The sequence below is a fragment of the Hypomesus nipponensis genome, chromosome 25, assembly GCF_054491055.1.
Source record: "Hypomesus nipponensis isolate SF chromosome 25, ASM5449105v1, whole genome shotgun sequence".
Taxonomy (NCBI): domain Eukaryota; kingdom Metazoa; phylum Chordata; class Actinopteri; order Osmeriformes; family Osmeridae; genus Hypomesus; species Hypomesus nipponensis.
In genome coordinates, this window is record NC_140385.1 from 13,742,501 (window position 1) to 13,755,000 (window position 12,500).

General features: G+C 47.0%; 41 non-coding genes and 2 pseudogenes across 41 annotated transcripts in view; all 43 read right to left on the bottom strand.

The window, feature by feature from the left end:
- The window catches only part of LOC146223013 (5S ribosomal RNA), a 119-nt gene extending 84 nt beyond the window's left edge, over window positions 1-35 (bottom strand). Inside the window, exon 1 of the ribosomal RNA XR_014750648.1 lies at window positions 1-35. This exon is cut by the window's left edge and continues 84 nt beyond it. This is a non-coding gene — a ribosomal RNA (5S ribosomal RNA).
- A 172-nt stretch (window positions 36-207) lies between these two features.
- Window positions 208-326, bottom strand: LOC146223014 (5S ribosomal RNA). Its single transcript, XR_014750106.1, has one exon. It is a non-coding gene; the product is annotated as a 5S ribosomal RNA (ribosomal RNA).
- Window positions 327-498: 172 nt separating this feature from the next.
- Window positions 499-617, bottom strand: LOC146223015 (5S ribosomal RNA). The gene has a single exon (XR_014749976.1). It is a non-coding gene; the product is annotated as a 5S ribosomal RNA (ribosomal RNA).
- A 188-nt stretch (window positions 618-805) lies between these two features.
- On the bottom strand, window positions 806-924 carry LOC146223016 (5S ribosomal RNA). Its single transcript, XR_014750659.1, has one exon. It is a non-coding gene; the product is annotated as a 5S ribosomal RNA (ribosomal RNA).
- A 184-nt stretch (window positions 925-1,108) lies between these two features.
- LOC146223017 (5S ribosomal RNA) lies at window positions 1,109-1,227 on the bottom strand. The gene has a single exon (XR_014750670.1). It is a non-coding gene; the product is annotated as a 5S ribosomal RNA (ribosomal RNA).
- A 178-nt stretch (window positions 1,228-1,405) lies between these two features.
- LOC146223018 (5S ribosomal RNA) lies at window positions 1,406-1,524 on the bottom strand. The gene has a single exon (XR_014750681.1). It is a non-coding gene; the product is annotated as a 5S ribosomal RNA (ribosomal RNA).
- A 182-nt stretch (window positions 1,525-1,706) lies between these two features.
- Window positions 1,707-1,825, bottom strand: LOC146223019 (5S ribosomal RNA). The gene has a single exon (XR_014747816.1). It is a non-coding gene; the product is annotated as a 5S ribosomal RNA (ribosomal RNA).
- Window positions 1,826-2,025: 200 nt separating this feature from the next.
- LOC146223020 (5S ribosomal RNA) lies at window positions 2,026-2,144 on the bottom strand. The gene has a single exon (XR_014750692.1). It is a non-coding gene; the product is annotated as a 5S ribosomal RNA (ribosomal RNA).
- A 172-nt stretch (window positions 2,145-2,316) lies between these two features.
- LOC146223021 (5S ribosomal RNA) lies at window positions 2,317-2,435 on the bottom strand. Its single transcript, XR_014748905.1, has one exon. It is a non-coding gene; the product is annotated as a 5S ribosomal RNA (ribosomal RNA).
- Window positions 2,436-2,611: 176 nt separating this feature from the next.
- LOC146223022 (5S ribosomal RNA) lies at window positions 2,612-2,730 on the bottom strand. Its single transcript, XR_014750699.1, has one exon. It is a non-coding gene; the product is annotated as a 5S ribosomal RNA (ribosomal RNA).
- Window positions 2,731-2,906: 176 nt separating this feature from the next.
- LOC146223023 (5S ribosomal RNA) lies at window positions 2,907-3,025 on the bottom strand. Its single transcript, XR_014750045.1, has one exon. It is a non-coding gene; the product is annotated as a 5S ribosomal RNA (ribosomal RNA).
- Window positions 3,026-3,207: 182 nt separating this feature from the next.
- On the bottom strand, window positions 3,208-3,326 carry LOC146223024 (5S ribosomal RNA). The gene has a single exon (XR_014750710.1). It is a non-coding gene; the product is annotated as a 5S ribosomal RNA (ribosomal RNA).
- A 174-nt stretch (window positions 3,327-3,500) lies between these two features.
- Window positions 3,501-3,619, bottom strand: LOC146223025 (5S ribosomal RNA; annotated as a pseudogene).
- Window positions 3,620-3,791: 172 nt separating this feature from the next.
- LOC146223026 (5S ribosomal RNA) lies at window positions 3,792-3,910 on the bottom strand. The gene has a single exon (XR_014750107.1). It is a non-coding gene; the product is annotated as a 5S ribosomal RNA (ribosomal RNA).
- A 172-nt stretch (window positions 3,911-4,082) lies between these two features.
- On the bottom strand, window positions 4,083-4,201 carry LOC146223027 (5S ribosomal RNA). The gene has a single exon (XR_014749977.1). It is a non-coding gene; the product is annotated as a 5S ribosomal RNA (ribosomal RNA).
- Window positions 4,202-4,391: 190 nt separating this feature from the next.
- Window positions 4,392-4,510, bottom strand: LOC146223028 (5S ribosomal RNA). The gene has a single exon (XR_014749907.1). It is a non-coding gene; the product is annotated as a 5S ribosomal RNA (ribosomal RNA).
- Window positions 4,511-4,690: 180 nt separating this feature from the next.
- Window positions 4,691-4,809, bottom strand: LOC146223029 (5S ribosomal RNA). The gene has a single exon (XR_014750716.1). It is a non-coding gene; the product is annotated as a 5S ribosomal RNA (ribosomal RNA).
- Window positions 4,810-4,987: 178 nt separating this feature from the next.
- Window positions 4,988-5,106, bottom strand: LOC146223030 (5S ribosomal RNA). The gene has a single exon (XR_014749180.1). It is a non-coding gene; the product is annotated as a 5S ribosomal RNA (ribosomal RNA).
- A 182-nt stretch (window positions 5,107-5,288) lies between these two features.
- LOC146223031 (5S ribosomal RNA) lies at window positions 5,289-5,407 on the bottom strand. The gene has a single exon (XR_014747827.1). It is a non-coding gene; the product is annotated as a 5S ribosomal RNA (ribosomal RNA).
- A 204-nt stretch (window positions 5,408-5,611) lies between these two features.
- On the bottom strand, window positions 5,612-5,730 carry LOC146223032 (5S ribosomal RNA). The gene has a single exon (XR_014750717.1). It is a non-coding gene; the product is annotated as a 5S ribosomal RNA (ribosomal RNA).
- Window positions 5,731-5,902: 172 nt separating this feature from the next.
- Window positions 5,903-6,021, bottom strand: LOC146223033 (5S ribosomal RNA). The gene has a single exon (XR_014748906.1). It is a non-coding gene; the product is annotated as a 5S ribosomal RNA (ribosomal RNA).
- A 176-nt stretch (window positions 6,022-6,197) lies between these two features.
- Window positions 6,198-6,316, bottom strand: LOC146223034 (5S ribosomal RNA). Its single transcript, XR_014750719.1, has one exon. It is a non-coding gene; the product is annotated as a 5S ribosomal RNA (ribosomal RNA).
- Window positions 6,317-6,492: 176 nt separating this feature from the next.
- On the bottom strand, window positions 6,493-6,611 carry LOC146223035 (5S ribosomal RNA). The gene has a single exon (XR_014750046.1). It is a non-coding gene; the product is annotated as a 5S ribosomal RNA (ribosomal RNA).
- A 182-nt stretch (window positions 6,612-6,793) lies between these two features.
- Window positions 6,794-6,912, bottom strand: LOC146223036 (5S ribosomal RNA). Its single transcript, XR_014750720.1, has one exon. It is a non-coding gene; the product is annotated as a 5S ribosomal RNA (ribosomal RNA).
- A 174-nt stretch (window positions 6,913-7,086) lies between these two features.
- Window positions 7,087-7,205, bottom strand: LOC146223037 (5S ribosomal RNA). Its single transcript, XR_014750721.1, has one exon. It is a non-coding gene; the product is annotated as a 5S ribosomal RNA (ribosomal RNA).
- Window positions 7,206-7,383: 178 nt separating this feature from the next.
- On the bottom strand, window positions 7,384-7,502 carry LOC146223038 (5S ribosomal RNA). Its single transcript, XR_014747838.1, has one exon. It is a non-coding gene; the product is annotated as a 5S ribosomal RNA (ribosomal RNA).
- Window positions 7,503-7,716: 214 nt separating this feature from the next.
- On the bottom strand, window positions 7,717-7,835 carry LOC146223039 (5S ribosomal RNA). Its single transcript, XR_014750722.1, has one exon. It is a non-coding gene; the product is annotated as a 5S ribosomal RNA (ribosomal RNA).
- A 172-nt stretch (window positions 7,836-8,007) lies between these two features.
- On the bottom strand, window positions 8,008-8,126 carry LOC146223040 (5S ribosomal RNA). The gene has a single exon (XR_014748908.1). It is a non-coding gene; the product is annotated as a 5S ribosomal RNA (ribosomal RNA).
- A 176-nt stretch (window positions 8,127-8,302) lies between these two features.
- LOC146223041 (5S ribosomal RNA) lies at window positions 8,303-8,421 on the bottom strand. Its single transcript, XR_014750723.1, has one exon. It is a non-coding gene; the product is annotated as a 5S ribosomal RNA (ribosomal RNA).
- Window positions 8,422-8,597: 176 nt separating this feature from the next.
- LOC146223042 (5S ribosomal RNA) lies at window positions 8,598-8,716 on the bottom strand. The gene has a single exon (XR_014750047.1). It is a non-coding gene; the product is annotated as a 5S ribosomal RNA (ribosomal RNA).
- Window positions 8,717-8,898: 182 nt separating this feature from the next.
- On the bottom strand, window positions 8,899-9,017 carry LOC146223043 (5S ribosomal RNA). Its single transcript, XR_014746798.1, has one exon. It is a non-coding gene; the product is annotated as a 5S ribosomal RNA (ribosomal RNA).
- A 174-nt stretch (window positions 9,018-9,191) lies between these two features.
- LOC146223044 (5S ribosomal RNA) lies at window positions 9,192-9,310 on the bottom strand (annotated as a pseudogene).
- A 172-nt stretch (window positions 9,311-9,482) lies between these two features.
- LOC146223045 (5S ribosomal RNA) lies at window positions 9,483-9,601 on the bottom strand. The gene has a single exon (XR_014750109.1). It is a non-coding gene; the product is annotated as a 5S ribosomal RNA (ribosomal RNA).
- A 172-nt stretch (window positions 9,602-9,773) lies between these two features.
- On the bottom strand, window positions 9,774-9,892 carry LOC146223046 (5S ribosomal RNA). The gene has a single exon (XR_014749978.1). It is a non-coding gene; the product is annotated as a 5S ribosomal RNA (ribosomal RNA).
- A 190-nt stretch (window positions 9,893-10,082) lies between these two features.
- Window positions 10,083-10,201, bottom strand: LOC146223047 (5S ribosomal RNA). Its single transcript, XR_014749909.1, has one exon. It is a non-coding gene; the product is annotated as a 5S ribosomal RNA (ribosomal RNA).
- Window positions 10,202-10,385: 184 nt separating this feature from the next.
- On the bottom strand, window positions 10,386-10,504 carry LOC146223048 (5S ribosomal RNA). The gene has a single exon (XR_014746799.1). It is a non-coding gene; the product is annotated as a 5S ribosomal RNA (ribosomal RNA).
- Window positions 10,505-10,682: 178 nt separating this feature from the next.
- On the bottom strand, window positions 10,683-10,801 carry LOC146223049 (5S ribosomal RNA). Its single transcript, XR_014746800.1, has one exon. It is a non-coding gene; the product is annotated as a 5S ribosomal RNA (ribosomal RNA).
- A 172-nt stretch (window positions 10,802-10,973) lies between these two features.
- LOC146223050 (5S ribosomal RNA) lies at window positions 10,974-11,092 on the bottom strand. Its single transcript, XR_014749979.1, has one exon. It is a non-coding gene; the product is annotated as a 5S ribosomal RNA (ribosomal RNA).
- A 188-nt stretch (window positions 11,093-11,280) lies between these two features.
- On the bottom strand, window positions 11,281-11,399 carry LOC146223051 (5S ribosomal RNA). The gene has a single exon (XR_014749910.1). It is a non-coding gene; the product is annotated as a 5S ribosomal RNA (ribosomal RNA).
- Window positions 11,400-11,579: 180 nt separating this feature from the next.
- Window positions 11,580-11,698, bottom strand: LOC146223052 (5S ribosomal RNA). The gene has a single exon (XR_014746801.1). It is a non-coding gene; the product is annotated as a 5S ribosomal RNA (ribosomal RNA).
- A 178-nt stretch (window positions 11,699-11,876) lies between these two features.
- Window positions 11,877-11,995, bottom strand: LOC146223053 (5S ribosomal RNA). Its single transcript, XR_014746802.1, has one exon. It is a non-coding gene; the product is annotated as a 5S ribosomal RNA (ribosomal RNA).
- Window positions 11,996-12,173: 178 nt separating this feature from the next.
- Window positions 12,174-12,292, bottom strand: LOC146223054 (5S ribosomal RNA). Its single transcript, XR_014747849.1, has one exon. It is a non-coding gene; the product is annotated as a 5S ribosomal RNA (ribosomal RNA).
- A 176-nt stretch (window positions 12,293-12,468) lies between these two features.
- Window positions 12,469-12,500, bottom strand: part of LOC146223055 (5S ribosomal RNA) — a 119-nt gene continuing 87 nt past the window's right edge. Inside the window, exon 1 of the ribosomal RNA XR_014746804.1 lies at window positions 12,469-12,500. This exon is cut by the window's right edge and continues 87 nt beyond it. This is a non-coding gene — a ribosomal RNA (5S ribosomal RNA).

The window sequence follows — 12,500 nt, forward strand, 5'->3', positions numbered from 1 at the left end:
AGATCGGGCGTTGCCAGGCTGGTATGGCCGTACGAAATAAGTTGACAACCATAGGCTACTTATCCATATACAGATTTAGCAATTGACAATGCAAGGTGGTCTCTCTCTCTCTCTCTCGTGTCAAAATGAAAACAGCTTCCAGCCCCTTTCATGAAGGACTACTTGTGCATATTGCAAGATGTCAGTTTCTAAGTGAATGAGCAAAAGAGCATACAGCACCTGGTATTCCCAGGCGGTCTCCCATCCAAGTACTAACCAGGCCCGACCCTGCTTAGCTTCCGAGATCAGACGAGATCGGGCGTTGCCAGGCTGGTATGGCCGTACCAAATAAGTTGACAACCATAGGCTACTTATCCATATACAGATTTAGCAATTGACAATGCAAGGTGGTCTCTCTCTCTCTCTCTCGTGTCAAAATGAAAACAGCTTCCAGCCCCTTTCATGAAGGACTACTTGTGCATGTTGCAAGATTTCAGTTTCTAAGTGAATGAGCAAAAGAGCATACAGCACCTGGTATTCCCAGGCGGTCTCCCATCCAAGTACTAACCAGGACCGACCCTGCTTAGCTTCCGAGATCAGACGAGATCGGGCGTTGCCAGGCTGGTATGGCCGTACGAAATAAGATGACAACCATAGGCTACTTATCCATATACAGATTTAACAATTGGCAATGCAAGGTGGTCTCTCTCTCTCTCTCTCTCTCTCTCTCTCTCTCGTGTCAAAATGAAAACAGCTTCCAGCCCCTTTCATGAAGGACTACTTGTGCATATTGCAAGATTTCAGTTTCTAAGTGAATGAGCAAAAGAGCATACAGCACCTGGTATTCCCAGGCGGTCTCCCATCCAAGTACTAACCAGGCCCGACCCTGCTTAGCTTCCGAGATCAGACGAGATCGGGCGTTGCCAGGCTGGTATGGCCGTACGAAATAAGTTGACAACCATAGGCTACTTATCCATATACAGATTTAGCAATTGACAATGCAAGGTGGTCTCTCTCTCTCTCTCTCTCTCTCTCTCTCGTGTCAAAATGAAAACAGCTTCCAGCCCCATTCATGAAGGACTACTTGTGCATATTGCAAGATTTCAGTTTCTAAGTGAATGAGCAAAAGAGCATACAGCACCTGGTATTCCCAGGCGGTCTCCCATCCAAGTACTAACCAGGCCCGACCCTGCTTAGCTTCCGAGATCAGACGAGATCGGGCGTTGCCAGGCTGGTATGGCCGTACGAAATAAGTTGACAACCATAGGCTACTTATCCATATACAGATTTAGCAATTGACAATGCAAGGTAGTCTCTCTCTCTCTCTCTCTCTCTCGTGTCAAAATGAAAACAGCTTCCAGCCCCTTTCATGAAGGACTACTTGTGCATATTGCAAGATGTCAGTTTCTAAGTGAATGAGCAAAAGAGCATACAGCACCTGGTATTCCCAGGCGGTCTCCCATCCAAGTACTAACCAGGCCCGACCCTGCTTAGCTTCCGAGATCAGACGAGATCGGGCGTTGCCAGGCTGGTATGGCCGTACGAAATAAGTTGACAACCATAGGCTACTTATCCATATACAGATTTAGCAATTGACAATGCAAGGTGGTCTCTCTCTCTCTCTCTCTCTCTCTCTCGTGTCAAAATGAAAACAGCTTCCAGCCCCTTTCATGAAGGACTACTTGTGCATATTGCAAGATTTCAGTTTCTAAGTGAATGAGCAAAAGAGCATACAGCACCTGGTATTCCCAGGCGGTCTCCCATCCAAGTACTAACCAGGCCCAACCCTGCTTAGCTTCCGAGATCAGACGAGATCGGGCGTTGCCAGGCTGGTATGGCCGTACGAAATAAGTTGACAACCATAGGCTACTTATCCATATACAGATTTAGCAATTGACAATGCAAGGTGGTCTCTCTCTCTCTCTCTCTCTCTCTCTCTCTCTCTCTCTCTCTCTCGTGTCAAAATGAAAACAGCTTCCAGCCCCTTTCATGAAGGACTACTTGTGCATATTGCAAGATTTCAGTTTTTAAGTGAATGAGCAAAAGAGCATACAGCACCTGGTATTCCCAGGCGGTCTCCCATCCAAGTACTAACCAGGCCCGACCCTGCTTAGCTTCCGAGATCAGACGAGATCGGGCGTTGCCAGGCTGGTATGGCCGTACGAAATAAGTTGACAACCATAGGCTACTTATCCATATACAGATTTAGCAATTGACAATGCAAGGTGGTCTCTCTCTCTCTCTCTCGTGTCAAAATGAAAACAGCTTCCAGCCCCTTTGATGAAGGACTACTTGTGCATATTGCAAGATTTCAGTTTCTAAGTGAATGAGCAAAAGAGCATACAGCACCAGGTATTCCCAGGCGGTCTCCCATCCAAGTACTAACCAGGCCCGACCCTGCTTAGCTTCCGAGATCAGACGAGATCGGGCGTTGCCAGGCTGGTATGGCCGTACGAAATAAGTTGACAACCATAGGCTACTTATCCATATACAGATTTAGCAATTGACAATTCAAGGTAGTCTCTCTCTCTCTCTCTCTCTCGTGTCAAAATGAAAACAGCTTCCAGCCCCTTTCATGAAGGACTACTTGTGCATATTGCAAGATGTCAGTTTCTAAGTGAATGAGCAAAAGAGCATACAGCACCTGGTATTCCCAGGCGGTCTCCCATCCAAGTACTAACCAGGCCCGACCCTGCTTAGCTTCCGAGATCAGACGAGATCGGGCGTTGCCAGGCTGGTATGGCCGTACGAAATAAGTTGACAACCATAGGCTACTTATCCATATACAGATTTAGCAATTGACAATGCAAGGTAGTCTCTCTCTCTCTCTCTCTCTCGTGTCAAAATGAAAACAGCTTCCAGCCCCTTTCATGAAGGACTACTTGTGCATATTGCAAGATTTCAGTTTCTAAGTGAATGAGCAAAAGAGCATACAGCACCTGGTATTCCCAGGCGGTCTCCCATCCAAGTACTAACCAGGCCCGACCCTGCTTAGCTTCCGAGATCAGACAAGATCGGGCGTTGCCAGGCTGGTATGGCCGTACGAAATAAGTTGACAACCATAGGCTACTTATCCATATACAGATTTGGCAATTGACAATGCAAGGTGGTCTCTCTCTCTCTCTCTCTCTCTCTCTCGTGTCAAAATGAAAACAGCTTCCAGCCCCTTTCATGAAGGATTACTTGTGCATATTGCAAGATTTCAGTTTCTAAGTGAATGAGCAAAAGAGCATACAGCACCTGGTATTCCCAGGCGGTCTCCCATCCAAGTACTAACCAGGCCCGACCCTGCTTAGCTTCCGAGATCAGACGAGATCGGGCGTTGCCAGGCTGGTATGGCCGTACGAAATAAGTTGACAACCATAGGCTACTTATCCATATACAGATTTAGCAATTGACAATGCAAGGTGGTCTCTCTCTCTCTCTCTCTCGTGTCAAAATGAAAACAGCTTCCAGCCCCTTTGATGAAGGACTACTTGTGCATATTGCAAAATTTCAGTTTCTAAGTGAATGAGCAAAAGAGCATACAGCACCTGGTATTCCCAGGCGGTCTCCCATCCAAGTACTAACCAGGCCCGACCCTGCTTAGCTTCCGAGATCAGACGAGATTGGGCGTTGCCAGGCTGGTATGGCCGTACGAAATAAGTTGACAACCATAGGCTACTTATCCATATACAGATTTAGCAATTGACAATGCAAGGTGGTCTCTCTCTCTCTCTCTCGTGTCAAAATGAAAACAGCTTCCAGCCCCTTTCATGAAGGACTACTTGTGCATATTGCAAGATGTCAGTTTCTAAGTGAATGAGCAAAAGAGCATACAGCACCTGGTATTCCCAGGCGGTCTCCCATCCAAGTACTAACCAGGCCCGACCCTGCTTAGCTTCCGAGATCAGACGAGATCGGGCGTTGCCAGGCTGGTATGGCCGTACCAAATAAGTTGACAACCATAGGCTACTTATCCATATACAGATTTAGCAATTGACAATGCAAGGTGGTCTCTCTCTCTCTCTCTCGTGTCAAAATGAAAACAGCTTCCAGCCCCTTTCATGAAGGACTACTTGTGCATATTGCAAGATTTCAGTTTCTAAGTGAATGAGCAAAAGAGCATACAGCACCTGGTATTCCCAGGCGGTCTCCCATCCAAGTACTAACCAGGACCGACCCTGCTTAGCTTCCGAGATCAGACGAGATCGGGCGTTGCCAGGCTGGTATGGCCGTACGAAATAAGATGACAACCATAGGCTACTTATCCATATACAGATTTAACAATTGGCAATGCAAGGTGGTCTCTCTCTCTCTCTCTCTCTCTCTCTCTCTCTCTCGTGTCAAAATGAAAACAGCTTCCAGCCCCTTTCATGAAGGACTACTTGTGCATATTGCAAGATTTCAGTTTCTAAGTGAATGAGCAAAAGAGCATACAGCACCTGGTATTCCCAGGCGGTCTCCCATCCAAGTACTAACCAGGCCCGACCCTGCTTAGCTTCCGAGATCAGACGAGATCGGGCGTTGCCAGGCTGGTACGGCCGTACGAAATAAGTTGACAACCATAGGCTACTTATCCATATACAGATTTAGCAATTGACAATGCAAGGTGGTCTCTCTCTCTCTCTCTCTCTCTCTCGTGTCAAAATGAAAACAGCTTCCAGCCCCATTCATGAAGGACTACTTGTGCATATTGCAAGATTTCAGTTTCTAAGTGAATGAGCAAAAGAGCATACAGCACCTGGTATTCCCAGGCGGTCTCCCATCCAAGTACTAACCAGGCCCGACCCTGCTTAGCTTCCGAGATCAGACGAGATCGGGCGTTGCCAGGCTGGTATGGCCGTACGAAATAAGTTGACAACCATAGGCTACTTATCCATATACAGATTTAGCAATTGACAATGCAAGGTAGTCTCTCTCTCTCTCTCTCTCTCTCGTGTCAAAATGAAAACAGCTTCCAGCCCCTTTCATGAAGGACTACTTGTGCATATTGCAAGATGTCAGTTTCTAAGTGAATGAGCAAAAGAGCATACAGCACCTGGTATTCCCAGGCGGTCTCCCATCCAAGTACTAACCAGGCCCGACCCTGCTTAGCTTCCGAGATCAGACGAGATCGGGCGTTGCCAGGCTGGTATGGCCATACGAAATAAGTTGACAACCATAGGCTACTTATCCATATACAGATTTAGCAATTGACAATGCAAGGTGGTCTCTCTCTCTCTCTCTCTCTCTCTCTCGTGTCAAAATGAAAACAGCTTCCAGCCCCTTTCATGAAGGACTACTTGTGCATATTGCAAGATTTCAGTTTCTAAGTGAATGAGCAAAAGAGCATACAGCACCTGGTATTCCCAGGCGGTCTCCCATCCAAGTACTAACCAGGCCCAACCCTGCTTAGCTTCCGAGATCAGACGAGATCGGGCGTTGCCAGGCTGGTATGGCCGTACGAAATAAGTTGACAACCATAGGCTACTTATCCATATACAGATTTAGCAATTGACAATGCAAGGTGGTCTCTCTCTCTCTCTCTCTCTCTCTCTCTCTCTCTCTCTCTCTCTCTCTCGTGTCAAAATGAAAACAGCTTCCAGCCCCTTTCATGAAGGACTACTTGTGCATATTGCAAGATTTCAGTTTTTAAGTGAATGAGCAAAAGAGCATACAGCACCTGGTATTCCCAGGCGGTCTCCCATCCAAGTACTAACCAGGCCCGACCCTGCTTAGCTTCCGAGATCAGACGAGATCGGGCGTTGCCAGGCTGGTATGGCCGTACGAAATAAGTTGACAACCATAGGCTACTTATCCATATACAGATTTAGCAATTGACAATGCAAGGTGGTCTCTCTCTCTCTCTCTCGTGTCAAAATGAAAACAGCTTCCAGCCCCTTTGATGAAGGACTACTTGTGCATATTGCAAGATTTCAGTTTCTAAGTGAATGAGCAAAAGAGCATACAGCACCAGGTATTCCCAGGCGGTCTCCCATCCAAGTACTAACCAGGCCCGACCCTGCTTAGCTTCCGAGATCAGACGAGATCGGGCGTTGCCAGGCTGGTATGGCCGTACGAAATAAGTTGACAACCATAGGCTACTTATCCATATACAGATTTAGCAATTGACAATTCAAGGTAGTCTCTCTCTCTCTCTCTCTCTCGTGTCAAAATGAAAACAGCTTCCAGCCCCTTTCATGAAGGACTACTTGTGCATATTGCAAGATGTCAGTTTCTAAGTGAATGAGCAAAAGAGCATACAGCACCTGGTATTCCCAGGCGGTCTCCCATCCAAGTACTAACCAGGCCCGACCCTGCTTAGCTTCCGAGATCAGACGAGATCGGGCGTTGCCAGGCTGGTATGGCCGTACGAAATAAGTTGACAACCATAGGCTACTTATCCATATACAGATTTAGCAATTGACAATGCAAGGTAGTCTCTCTCTCTCTCTCTCTCTCGTGTCAAAATGAAAACAGCTTCCAGCCCCTTTCATGAAGGACTACTTGTGCATATTGCAAGATTTCAGTTTCTAAGTGAATGAGCAAAAGAGCATACAGCACCTGGTATTCCCAGGCGGTCTCCCATCCAAGTACTAACCAGGCCCGACCCTGCTTAGCTTCCGAGATCAGACAAGATCGGGCGTTGCCAGGCTGGTATGGCCGTACGAAATAAGTTGACAACCATAGGCTACTTATCCATATACAGATTTGGCAATTGACAATGCAAGGTGGTCTCTCTCTCTCTCTCTCTCTCTCTCTCGTGTCAAAATGAAAACAGCTTCCAGCCCCTTTCATGAAGGATTACTTGTGCATATTGCAAGATTTCAGTTTCTAAGTGAATGAGCAAAAGAGCATACAGCACCTGGTATTCCCAGGCGGTCTCCCATCCAAGTACTAACCAGGCCCGACCCTGCTTAGCTTCCGAGATCAGACGAGATCGGGCGTTGCCAGGCTGGTATGGCCGTACGAAATAAGTTGACAACCATAGGCTACTTATCCATATACAGATTTAGCAATTGACAATGCAAGGTGGTCTCTCTCTCTCTCTCTCTCGTGTCAAAATGAAAACAGCTTCCAGCCCCTTTGATGAAGGACTACTTGTGCATATTGCAAAATTTCAGTTTCTAAGTGAATGAGCAAAAGAGCATACAGCACCTGGTATTCCCAGGCGGTCTCCCATCCAAGTACTAACCAGGCCCGACCCTGCTTAGCTTCCGAGATCAGACGAGATCGGGCGTTGCCAGGCTGGTATGGCCGTACGAAATAAGTTGACAACCATAGGCTACTTATCCATATACAGATTTAGCAATTGACAATGCAAGGTGGTCTCTCTCTCTCTCTCTCTCTCTCGTGTCAAAATGAAAACAGCTTCCAGCCCCTTTCATGAAGGACTACTTGTGCATATTGCAAGATTTCAGTTTCTAAGTGAATGAGCAAAAGAGCATACAGCACCTGGTATTCCCAGGCGGTCTCCCATCCAAGTACTAACCAGGCCCAACCCTGCTTAGCTTCCGAGATCAGACGAGATCGGGCGTTGCCAGGCTGGTATGGCCGTACGAAATAAGTTGACAACCATAGGCTACTTATCCATATACAGATTTAGCAATTGACAATGCAAGGTGGTCTCTCTCTCTCTCTCTCTCTCTCTCTCTCTCTCTCTCTCTCTCTCTCTCTCTCTCTCTCGTGTCAAAATGAAAACAGCTTCCAGCCCCTTTCATGAAGGACTACTTGTGCATATTGCAAGATTTCAGTTTTTAAGTGAATGAGCAAAAGAGCATACAGCACCTGGTATTCCCAGGCGGTCTCCCATCCAAGTACTAACCAGGCCCGACCCTGCTTAGCTTCCGAGATCAGACGAGATCGGGCGTTGCCAGGCTGGTATGGCCGTACGAAATAAGTTGACAACCATAGGCTACTTATCCATATACAGATTTAGCAATTGACAATGCAAGGTGGTCTCTCTCTCTCTCTCTCGTGTCAAAATGAAAACAGCTTCCAGCCCCTTTGATGAAGGACTACTTGTGCATATTGCAAGATTTCAGTTTCTAAGTGAATGAGCAAAAGAGCATACAGCACCAGGTATTCCCAGGCGGTCTCCCATCCAAGTACTAACCAGGCCCGACCCTGCTTAGCTTCCGAGATCAGACGAGATCGGGCGTTGCCAGGCTGGTATGGCCGTACGAAATAAGTTGACAACCATAGGCTACTTATCCATATACAGATTTAGCAATTGACAATTCAAGGTAGTCTCTCTCTCTCTCTCTCTCTCGTGTCAAAATGAAAACAGCTTCCAGCCCCTTTCATGAAGGACTACTTGTGCATATTGCAAGATGTCAGTTTCTAAGTGAATGAGCAAAAGAGCATACAGCACCTGGTATTCCCAGGCGGTCTCCCATCCAAGTACTAACCAGGCCCGACCCTGCTTAGCTTCCGAGATCAGACGAGATCGGGCGTTGCCAGGCTGGTATGGCCGTACGAAATAAGTTGACAACCATAGGCTACTTATCCATATACAGATTTAGCAATTGACAATGCAAGGTAGTCTCTCTCTCTCTCTCTCTCTCGTGTCAAAATGAAAACAGCTTCCAGCCCTTTTCATGAAGGACTACTTGTGCATATTGCAAGATTTCAGTTTCTAAGTGAATGAGCAAAAGAGCATACAGCACCTGGTATTCCCAGGCGGTCTCCCATCCAAGTACTAACCAGGCCCGACCCTGCTTAGCTTCCGAGATCAGACAAGATCGGGCGTTGCCAGGCTGGTATGGCCGTACGAAATAAGTTGACAACCATAGGCTACTTATCCATATACAGATTTGGCAATTGACAATGCAAGGTGGTCTCTCTCTCTCTCTCTCTCTCTCTCTCGTGTCAAAATGAAAACAGCTTCCAGCCCCTTTCATGAAGGATTACTTGTGCATATTGCAAGATTTCAGTTTCTAAGTGAATGAGCAAAAGAGCATACAGCACCTGGTATTCCCAGGCGGTCTCCCATCCAAGTACTAACCAGGCCCGACCCTGCTTAGCTTCCGAGATCAGACGAGATCGGGCGTTGCCAGGCTGGTATGGCCGTACGAAATAAGTTGACAACCATAGGCTACTTATCCATATACAGATTTAGCAATTGACAATGCAAGGTGGTCTCTCTCTCTCTCTCTCTCGTGTCAAAATGAAAACAGCTTCCAGCCCCTTTGATGAAGGACTACTTGTGCATATTGCAAAATTTCAGTTTCTAAGTGAATGAGCAAAAGAGCATACAGCACCTGGTATTCCCAGGCGGTCTCCCATCCAAGTACTAACCAGGCCCGACCCTGCTTAGCTTCCGAGATCAGACGAGATTGGGCGTTGCCAGGCTGGTATGGCCGTACGAAATAAGTTGACAACCATAGGCTACTTATCCATATACAGATTTAGCAATTGACAATGCAAGGTGGTCTCTCTCTCTCTCTCTCGTGTCAAAATGAAAACAGCTTCCAGCCCCTTTCATGAAGGACTACTTGTGCATATTGCAAGATGTCAGTTTCTAAGTGAATGAGCAAAAGAGCATACAGCACCTGGTATTCCCAGGCGGTCTCCCATCCAAGTACTAACCAGGCCCGACCCTGCTTAGCTTCCGAGATCAGACGAGATCGGGCGTTGCCAGGCTGGTATGGCCGTACCAAATAAGTTGACAACCATAGGCTACTTATCCATATACAGATTTAGCAATTGACAATGCAAGGTGGTCTCTCTCTCTCTCTCTCGTGTCAAAATGAAAACAGCTTCCAGCCCCTTTCATGAAGGACTACTTGTGCATATTGCAAGATTTCAGTTTCTAAGTGAATGAGCAAAAGAGCATACAGCACCTGGTATTCCCAGGCGGTCTCCCATCCAAGTACTAACCAGGACCGACCCTGCTTAGCTTCCGAGATCAGACGAGATCGGGCGTTGCCAGGCTGGTATGGCCGTACGAAATAAGATGACAACCATAGGCTACTTATCCATATACAGATTTAACAATTGGCAATGCAAGGTGGTCTCTCTCTCTCTCTCTCTCTCTCTCTCTCTCTCTCGTGTCAAAATGAAAACAGCTTCCAGCCCCTTTCATGAAGGACTACTTGTGCATATTGCAAGATTTCAGTTTCTAAGTGAATGAGCAAAAGAGCATACAGCACCTGGTATTCCCAGGCGGTCTCCCATCCAAGTACTAACCAGGCCCGACCCTGCTTAGCTTCCGAGATCAGACGAGATCGGGCGTTGCCAGGCTGGTACGGCCGTACGAAATAAGTTGACAACCATAGGCTACTTATCCATATACAGATTTAGCAATTGACAATGCAAGGTGGTCTCTCTCTCTCTCTCTCTCTCTCTCTCTCGTGTCAAAATGAAAACAGCTTCCAGCCCCATTCATGAAGGACTACTTGTGCATATTGCAAGATTTCAGTTTCTAAGTGAATGAGCAAAAGAGCATACAGCACCTGGTATTCCCAGGCGGTCTCCCATCCAAGTACTAACCAGGCCCGACCCTGCTTAGCTTCCGAGATCAGACGAGATCGGGCGTTGCCAGGCTGGTATGGCCGTACGAAATAAGTTGACAACCATAGGCTACTTATCCATATACAGATTTAGCAATTGACAATGCAAGGTAGTCTCTCTCTCTCTCTCTCTCTCTCGTGTCAAAATGAAAACAGCTTCCAGCCCCTTTCATGAAGGACTACTTGTGCATATTGCAAGATGTCAGTTTCTAAGTGAATGAGCAAAAGAGCATACAGCACCTGGTATTCCCAGGCGGTCTCCCATCCAAGTACTAACCAGGCCCGACCCTGCTTAGCTTCCGAGATCAGACGAGATCGGGCGTTGCCAGGCTGGTATGGCCGTACGAAATAAGTTGACAACCATAGGCTACTTATCCATATACAGATTTAGCAATTGACAATGCAAGGTGGTCTCTCTCTCTCTCTCTCGTGTCAAAATGAAAACAGCTTCCAGCCCCTTTCATGAAGGACTACTTGTGCATATTGCAAGATTTCAGTTTCTAAGTGAATGAGCAAAAGAGCATACAGCACCTGGTATTCCCAGGCGGTCTCCCATCCAAGTACTAACCAGGACCGACCCTGCTTAGCTTCCGAGATCAGACGAGATCGGGCGTTGCCAGGCTGGTATGGCCGTACGAAATAAGATGACAACCATAGGCTACTTATCCATATACAGATTTAACAATTGGCAATGCAAGGTGGTCTCTCTCTCTCTCTCTCTCTCTCTCTCTCTCTCGTGTCAAAATGAAAACAGCTTCCAGCCCCTTTCATGAAGGACTACTTGTGCATATTGCAAGATTTCAGTTTCTAAGTGAATGAGCAAAAGAGCATACAGCACCTGGTATTCCCAGGCGGTCTCCCATCCAAGTACTAACCAGGCCCGACCCTGCTTAGCTTCCGAGATCAGACGAGATCGGGCGTTGCCAGGCTGGTACGGCCGTACGAAATAAGTTGACAACCATAGGCTACTTATCCATATACAGATTTAGCAATTGACAATGCAAGGTGGTCTCTCTCTCTCTCTCTCTCTCTCTCGTGTCAAAATGAAAACAGCTTCCAGCCCCATTCATGAAGGACTACTTGTGCATATTGCAAGATTTCAGTTTCTAAGTGAATGAGCAAAAGAGCATACAGCACCTGGTATTCCCAGGCGGTCTCCCATCCAAGTACTAACCAGGCCCGACCCTGCTTAGCTTCCGAGATCAGACGAGATCGGGCGTTGCCAGGCTGGTATGGCCGTACGAAATAAGTTGACAACCATAGGCTACTTATCCATATACAGATTTAGCAATTGACAATGCAAGGTAGTCTCTCTCTCTCTCTCTCTCTCTCGTGTCAAAATGAAAACAGCTTCCAGCCCCTTTCATGAAGGACTACTTGTGCATATTGCAAGATGTCAGTTTCTAAGTGAATGAGCAAAAGAGCATACAGCACCTGGTATTCCCAGGCGGTCTCCCATCCAAGTACTAACCAGGCCCGACCCTGCTTAGCTTCCGAGATCAGACGAGATCGGGCGTTGCCAGGCTGGTATGGCCGTACGAAATAAGTTGACAACCATAGGCTACTTATCCATATACAGATTTAGCAATTGACAATGCAAGGTGGTCTCTCTCTCTCTCTCTCTCTCTCGTGTCAAAATGAAAACAGCTTCCAGCCCCTTTCATGAAGGACTACTTGTGCATATTGCAAGATTTCAGTTTCTAAGTGAATGAGCAAAAGAGCATACAGCACCTGGTATTCCCAGGCGGTCTCCCATCCAAGTACTAACCAGGCCCAACCCTGCTTAGCTTCCGAGATCAGACGAGATCGGGCGTTGCCAGGCTGGTATGGCCGTACGAAATAAGTTGACAACCATAGGCTACTTATCCATATACAGATTTAGCAATTGACAATGCAAGGTGGTCTCTCTCTCTCTCTCTCTCTCGTGTCAAAATGAAAACAGCTTCCAGCCCCTTTCATGAAGGACTACTTGTGCATATTGCAAGATTTCAGTTTCTAAGTGAATGAGCAAAAGAGCATACAGCACCTGGTATTCCCAGGCGGTCT